This window comes from Pteropus alecto, unplaced genomic scaffold (genome assembly GCF_000325575.1).
Source record: "Pteropus alecto unplaced genomic scaffold, ASM32557v1 scaffold538, whole genome shotgun sequence".
Lineage (NCBI taxonomy): Eukaryota > Metazoa > Chordata > Mammalia > Chiroptera > Pteropodidae > Pteropus > Pteropus alecto.
This window is the reverse complement of record NW_006440657.1, coordinates 134,752-142,981: the sequence shown is the minus strand read 5'-3', so window position 1 is coordinate 142,981 and position 8,230 is coordinate 134,752.

The following is an 8,230-nucleotide window of genomic DNA, read 5'->3' as shown; positions in this document are numbered from 1 at the left end:
TAGGGAAAAGATGGTCTTTTTCTACAAGAAGATTCCTGATATTATAACACACCATCAGGTTAGGCTAACCTTATGCTGATGTAACAACCTCCAAACCTCGGTGGTTTAACACAGCACAGGCTGATTCCAACGTGTATTGAGAAGGTCAGCGGTAGGGGGCTCTGCTTCCCATAGTCTGTTAGGGATGCCGGCTGACAGAGGCTCCACGACCTGGAGTATTACTGGTGACTGGCAAGGGGAGAGTGTCCTGAAATCTCTCACCCACTCTTCTAATGTAACATTAGCCTAGAAATAGCGTAAGTCACTGCTGTGTACAGCTGATTGGTCCAAACAAGTCATGTGGCCTCACCTAACAGCAAGGGTTGGTGGTGGCCGTGGGACTGGGAAGTGTAGTTTTCTGTGTGCCCAGAGGGAGTGTAAACAATAAAGTGAGAAAAAGAAACCATATGAAAATATTCATAAGAATTTGAGGAAGAAATGCCTTTCTAAAGCAGTAAAAAAAAAATTTAAAAATTATAAACAAAAAGTGATAAGTGTAGTACAAGAAAATTTAAGTTTCTATAAAGCAAAGCAAGAATGAATGTGCTCTTGACTTTTTGTTTTCTCTGTGATATCGTTTTGGGGGATCTTCATGTCTCCAGACCAGTCCTCAAGATTATGGCAGCCTGATGGTTGCTGGTGGGGCTGGATTCCAGCTGGAGCGAGATCAGGGTCACTGATCTCACTGTGGCAGTTTTACAAGACAAAATGACTCCAGGCCCCTGGCGCTCAGAGGGCTGATGTTCAGGCAGGATGTGGAAGGGCTCGCCCCAATCATTTCCCTCTCCAGGGTGGTCTGACTTCGGTTTCTCTGCTCCAGCCTGCAGCAGGCTGATGGCCAGGCTGTCCTGGAAATACTTATCTGAAGGATGATGACTGTCCCCGTCGCAGGTCAGAGCACTTTGCCTTTCCTTCCTCCCTTTCTCTTTTGAGGAACTTTTTGTACTGGAGGAGATAAAGCCCCAAGGATTCCTAACTGGAAACATTGGTTAGGATCGTCTTTGAGCAAGCAGATGGGCCTGGGTCTGACTTAGTAACTTGAGGCTGAAGCCCTTCTCCCACAGTCCAGTGAAGTAGCCCTGCCCCCCTCAATGAGGTTAGACCTCACCCATCCCTCTCCTACCCAGCTTGCTCAGACTTCCAGAAGGGCCTTGGATGTGCCCCCGCCTGTTCTGGTGGTTCTGTGGTGACTTTAGCTCTGTGTGTGCCAGGTGCAGTGCTTGTGATGTCTGTGTCAGCCCAGGCCCAGAGGCACAGGAGACCCCGGGTACAGGGAGCTTGCAAAGGCATTTGGTCCTATAATTCAGGAGAAAAGGGAAGGTGTCGCCACTTATGTGAACACCCCTCTGCACTGCAAGTCCAGCCCATGACCTGGGGTCCAGGGCCATCAGGCTGTGAATTGGTGTGAAAGTGCTTTTGAAGGCATTGATGGTGGAGGGTCAGCAGCATCCAGAGCCTGGTTCTCTGGGCCCCTCCCCAACTCTGTGCCCGGGTAGAAGGCTGGTATCTCCGTCACATGTCCGAAAGGTGACTTGCCTGGCTAACTCCAGAGCAGAAAGCATTGAGGGTACAGGACCCTGGGGAGAGAGCCCCCTGCTAACCAGGATGCCCTTGCTCTGAGGAGACAGTGCATGAGAGTGGGTGTCCCTGTGGTGAGGAAGCAGAGAGGGATCAGGTTCAGGGTCCTTTGAAAACACTCAGGGACCCAGTCTGTAGAAGATATGTGGATGAAAAAAAATCGCTAGGTCTGTGGTGGCTGTGGAGTCACACAGCTCAGATATTTCCTCAGAAGAGCCTTCGGATCTCTTTGACATTTCTGCTAAGGCCACACTTTCCCCAGCCTGCTCCCACTCCATAATTAAGCATGGTTGGTCTGCTAGAGCCAGACCATTTCTGCTTGTTGGAGGACTCCTTTAATCTTTGCTTGTACGGTGCCCCCTATGGCCTGGCGCAGACTTTCTCATTGCACTGCAGGGTTTTCCTAATCTTCCTTCTTCTGTCTTTTCACAGAGGTGAAGGCTCTCCCTATCTCCTGTTCCCTTTGTTTTTCGTAGGTGTTTCCCCAGTCTCGCATGTCTAATTTTGTCTTGGCATCTGCTTCTAGGAGGGCCTGAAGTGATATGTAGGGTCAGGGTGCATTCACAGATGAGGCCTCATTTATTTCTCAGTAGCTGTACTATTTTTCTTTAAAGGATGGTATAGTCTAGTAATGAAGAGCTTAACTGGTTTCAAGTTTCAGGTCTACCACTTTTAGCTGTGTGTCCTTGGCTTTTGTTATTCTCTAAAATGGGTATAATTACATTACTTCTTCTTAGAGTTGTTGTGAGATTTATATGAATTATTATACAGATGACTTAGTGTCTCATATGTATTAAATAATATCAGCCATTTTACCATCTTTGATAAAGTCAGAAGAGGGGAAGGATCTTACCAGGTCTGTAGCTATTGATGAGTTTGGCGGTAGACCCCCCAGTGTAAAGTTCTAGAGCTTTTAAATACATCTGCTTTATTGATTTTTAACCTAGAAGCTAAAATTAAGGTTCAGGAAACGCATGAATCAGTTAAATAGCATGACAGTTGTGTCCCCTCACTTCAACTCCAGAGAGTGGTATATTACTCCTTTTCCTACACTGTATCCATCAGATAACTTATTCTGCAATACAGAAATGGCACTGAAGGTCATCCCTTGGTTTGCCCTTCTTGTCTTTACAAATGCTCTTTATGGTAGTGTGTCGAAGACATATTTTTCAAAGACAGGAAGAGGGAGAGTGGGAAGGGAACTGACATTTGCTTGAGTTCCCACTAAAAGCCAGATGCAGCGTCTGTTATTTTAGGTCGGTTCTCTCTTTAATTCCTTCCCATAACAATCCTGTGAGGTAGGTAGCTATATTTCCCTAAAACAAAGAAGAAACAACTCAGGGGTTAAGTGTATTTCTGAGGCCCTAAATCTAGTAGTTGCAGAGCCTGTTTTCTAACCTAGGTTTGTCACACTCCAAAGCTCATACTCAACCTTTGTTTTTTTTTTTAACTTTAGATGATGACCTTCCAGTACTGGGAAATTGGGTGTTTTAAATTTGCATGACAGGATGTTAAATTGGAAGTTTCTTCTTATGCACCAAGATATAGTAAATATGAAATTCTAAAGCCAGGTTTTTATTGGAAATAACCAAGCAATTTATAAAGAGGATTTAAAAAGTTCGAGAGAGGAGATATAGAGAAGGAATTTTTGTGAGGATTTCTTTGAAGTAGGCTCCTAAGGGGGAAGAGTTGGGGTACTTTCCCCTTCACCCCAAGGCTTCAGCTGGAGCCCTTGAAGCTTGGTATGTATCTTCTGGAGTTTGGAGGCACAGTGAAATGGAATCTGACTCCAGCAGGAGAAATCTTCTGGGCTAGAGAACGCGGCTGTGGTGATGGTGGGAGCAAAGGAGCGGTGACTGAATTGAAATGTCTGCATATTCCGTTTGCTGGGGGCCAAAGATATATGGGTGTTTCTCATGTACTGAGAGTGGGCCATGCAGGAGAGCAAGCTGCTTGGTATCGAGGGGCCTGCTGAAAAGAACTGTTTGGGAGTGCTATGGATTCCACCAGAGAAACGGGAAAACCCTGAGCTAAAGAGGAAACGAATGATAGACTGTTTTGATATGGGGAGCCCCAGATGAGAAAGAGCTTGAAACATAAGATAGACCCAGAGAGCACGAAGCTGACTTAACCGTATGACCAGTCAAGAACTTCTGCTTATTCCCCACACTTCAATCCCAGACAGGCCTGAAGTCAAAATGAGCAAGCTGGAGAGCATGGGGAAAGAGAAGAAATCCAGCACATCCCTTCCCCCAAAAGTGGGAGGTCCACCTTAAGTTGGTGCTGGCTGATGGAGAAGAGAAGGTTAACTCTAAATCAAGTTCGGAGAGTCCTTTATTTGGAACTAGGGGTGCTAATCACTGAATTGAGGTTTAATTTGTGGTTTAAAGTGACTGTAGGGTCCTTCAGAGTGAGTAGCAAAGTCATGGGGCCTGGGAAGAACTTTAAAGGTACAGTATTAGACAAAAGCAAAGTTGCATTTCAATGGTATCTCAGCAGTTCTTGTTAGTATGTAGAATACATCTGCTTGGTATGGTGTCCGTGATGTGCCTTGCCCCTGTGGGTGAACACTGCTAATGTTTTTGCATTTTTTTTTTTTTACAGCAGAAAAGCTTTATTAGAAGGGAAAGTACACTTCCAGACATGGAAGTGGGCCTGAGCAAGAGAAGAGTGGCTCAAAAGGCCTGTGTTAATTTTGCTATACTAACTTTATTTGCCTATATATTAAATATAAAACATATACTATGGTTTTCCATTTTTTAAATTTTGAACTCTTCTGAATAATTTTAGAGCATCTCTGAGAAGAATCATGAAACTGGATTGTGCTTTGAAAAAAATCCCATCTAAGGTTTTTAATATGAGTTTAATCCATGTACATTTATTATGACTATTGAGATGTCGCAGATATATTTCTACCTTCCTTTGTGTTTTGTTTACAATATTTTTTTCTTTGCATCCTTCCCCTCCTCTCCTTTCCTGCCTTCTGTTAGACCAATGGCGTTTTCTTTGGAATTTTAGAATTTATATATTGTTTTTAATCTTTTAGTGCTTATTCTATGAATTTTCTAAATATTTTATCTAAATTTACATTTTCAAGACAAAATCGTGACTATTTCCAACTTCTAGCCTCTCATACAGACTTTTACATTTTGGAAATTTTTTTCAAAAAAATTGTGTACACAACTTCTGATAATTGACATTTCTATAAGGAAGCAAATGTTAACCATGATTACTACTGTAGTTCACAGTTCATAATGCACTCTTAAATTTATTATCTCATTCAGTTCTACAGAAAGCTCAGCTAAGCGTTACCTTCATAATGAATTAATGAATTAAGGAAAAAAGAAGAGAGAAAAGAGCACTGTAATTCCTAATAGTATCTTTAAAGACCTTGAGTCTGAGGACCTCAGGCTGAGAACCACAGGTCTTAGTAATATATTTTTCACCCTTTCCTTTTTGAATGGAGAATTATCATTTTTGAACATTTATTTTGTGCCAGCAACTTGTCTAAGGCAAGACAAGTCTTATATTTAATGGCTACCTTCTTTACTTTTTAGGTGTTTTATGGGTGTCAATGGGGTTATTTCATAACATGCTTCTATACCAATCCACATATATTCTCCTGAATGGAAAACAGGCTTTTTTATGTTGCTAATTACATTGATGAAAATAATAAATAACAATTATAATAGCTATTTATTATGGACCCATCATGTTAGCTAGGTGCTGAATCTCATAGAGTCAGTATCCAGTATTTCAAAACCACCCTTTAGTTTTAGAAGGAAAGCCATTTAGGCATCTAGATAGCTAGATGAAACTACATTATCTGTGTTGTTTATAGAAAACCTTGCTAAATCAAGAGATTCGAGTAATAGTATGGGTACACTTACTATGATTGCTCTTTTTATCAATAGGATGGCCTGGTTTAGGTCCTAATAAAGCACTTTAGGCCTCTCCTGAATATTCCTAAGCTGTTTTTATTTAAAATGAAACAATTAACAAGAAATCAAATAAAGAGAAAGCAATTATGAACTGGAAATTATTGAAATATCAGTCATTGAGATGCTAACATGTGTACTATGTTCTTATCTTTTTCTCCCATTTCCTGCAGAGACCCAGGAGAGGGAAGTTTGTGGCAGAGCTGGAAGCAGAAGCTGCTAGAAGCCAGTGTTCTGTTTTGTTTTGTTTTTTAATTGTGAAAAGGATTATATTCCTTGACAAAATCAAGCCAGATGTCTCTGGATGGGAATGGAGGACATTTTGAGGACATTAAGAGAACAGAGGTCAGAGTTTGTGGGTCCGTCCAGTAATGGAAACATGTGTATTTCTCCATTATCAGGATCTAGGGGAAACTCTGATGGGCTCAAGGAAGCTGGGCACCTAGTTTTGCCAAAGATTCCCCTACCCAGAGCGTTGGATGATAGCAGCAGGGACAAGGAAGTTGAAGATGCCGTGCCAGTTCAGTAAACGAGCATCTCATCCCTAACCAGTGTGGACAGACATCTGATGACAGTGGGGAACTCCTCAGGCTTTGGTGCTAGATAACACCATAGGATGCTTGTATAGCTAATGGAGATGGGGATCGCCAGGAGTAACTGAAGTGGCTGCCCCACCAACACCCTACGGTTAGTTCTCAGGGTCATATTTATGTTCATTTAAAGGTAGTTTTAAAATGGGACATCTCTACTATGCTCAGGCATGTGAGCTAAGATCCATCTGTTTGCTAGGCCTCCTATTCAAAGTTTCAATAACAAAGGAAACAGACCTTTGTAGTGTTTAATGAGTGTCACAAGCTGTTTCACAACTGTCCTCTTAAGACCTCATCTAGCTGCAGGCCCTAAGTCCCAAAGAGGACACAATTCTTAAATGGCAAGGTAGGAACTATATTCATTTGTCTCTGATCCACTCTTCCTCCTTGCTGAGTGTATGTAGACTACATTAAAGGTCTTCCTTGCCCTTTGGCTTCCAGTTTGGCCAAAGGGAAATACCCAGCAGGAGATAAAAAGTAGGGAAGAGTAAGGTCAGGTATTTATCTCTGCATCCCCCCACCCCTGTCCTGGATTCTCCATTCTCTTCAAGGTCTCTGAGCTGACTGCATCCTGAAGATCACAACTGTCTACCATTCCAGTAACCCCTCCCCCTCCTACTCGTCCCCCCTACTCCCTCCTCCCATTTCCTCCCCTCCTACTCTTTGCCTAGAGATAACACCATGTTAGAGGCTGAATTGTGTCACCTCCAAACTCTCATGTTCAAATCTTAACTCCAGTACCTCAGAATCTGACTGTATTTGGAGAGTCTTCACCGAGGTAATTAAGTTCAAATGAGGTCATTAGGGTGGGCCCTAATCCAATATGACTGGGTTCTTATAAGATTAGGACAAAGGCACAGAGGAAAAGACCATGTGAAGTTACAGGAAGGTGGTGGCCATCGACAAGCCAAAGGAAAGAGGCCTCAGAAGAAACCATCCCTGCTGACACTTGTATCTCAGATTCCTAGCCTCCAGAACCTATGAGAAAATAAATGTTTAAGCCACCCACCCTGTAGTACTTTAATGTGATTGCCTTAGCAGATTAATACACACCATGACCCTACTCCCCTGCTGACAACTTGGGGAAAAAAAAATCATTAAACCCCTCAAATCATCTATTTTGAGTTCCATTTAGTTGCTGCTGGGACCCTGATTCAGTAGGATTATATAGGATTCTTCCATGTTTGTTCTTACTGTATTTTCTAAAATTTTTGCAGTAACCATGTAATATTTCTTTTGCTAAAGAAGTAAAAAATTGTGGGAGGGGTGGGGGAATGGAGAAAACAGATGAAGGGGATTAAGTACAAAATGCCAGTTATAAAATAAGTCACAAGGATATAAATGTACAGCATAGGGAATATAGTCATTAATACTGTAATAACTGTACAGTGACAGATGGTCACTAAACATTGTGGTGATCACTTCGTAAAATACGTTTAATCACTGTGTTGTACACCTGAAACTAATATTGTATGTCGACTATAATTGAAAAATAAAAAATATAAAATTCTGTTATGAAAAAAACTTGGTTTGACTGGGCAATTTCCATAGAAGACAGATTCATAAGCATAGGCATCCAACACTATCCTATCCCTCTTCTCCAAAGATCCCCTACTTTAGGATTCCCAATGCTATGTCCAAGGGATTATAAAAACAGGGAACATAACATTAATACTGGAACTAGGGGAAACTGCTGTCCTTGGCCCCAAATCGACAAGTATTTCTGAGTGAAGTAATACTGAAGGGTGCACTCAGGCTTCCTCTGGTGGTAAAGAGCAAAGCGTTAAGTGTTAAGGGACTTCTACAGTGACCACTAACTATGCTCTCCCAGCTCAACCTATAGGGACAAGGAGCATTGGGAAACAAAACCCTCTTCCAAGCAGCACTGGAAAGTGATCCCACCTTGAGAAGCCACACTGAAAGGGCAGAGGAGGGGAATTGGCCTGACCAGATGCTCCTGGCTGCCACACCCAACAGAAAAAGGAATCCTTTAAGTAAGAGAGCTCTCCTTTGATACCACCTAGATCTTTCCTGAGCCTGCTGACTTGTAAGCCTCAGTAACATTAAAGACACACTGCAAATTAC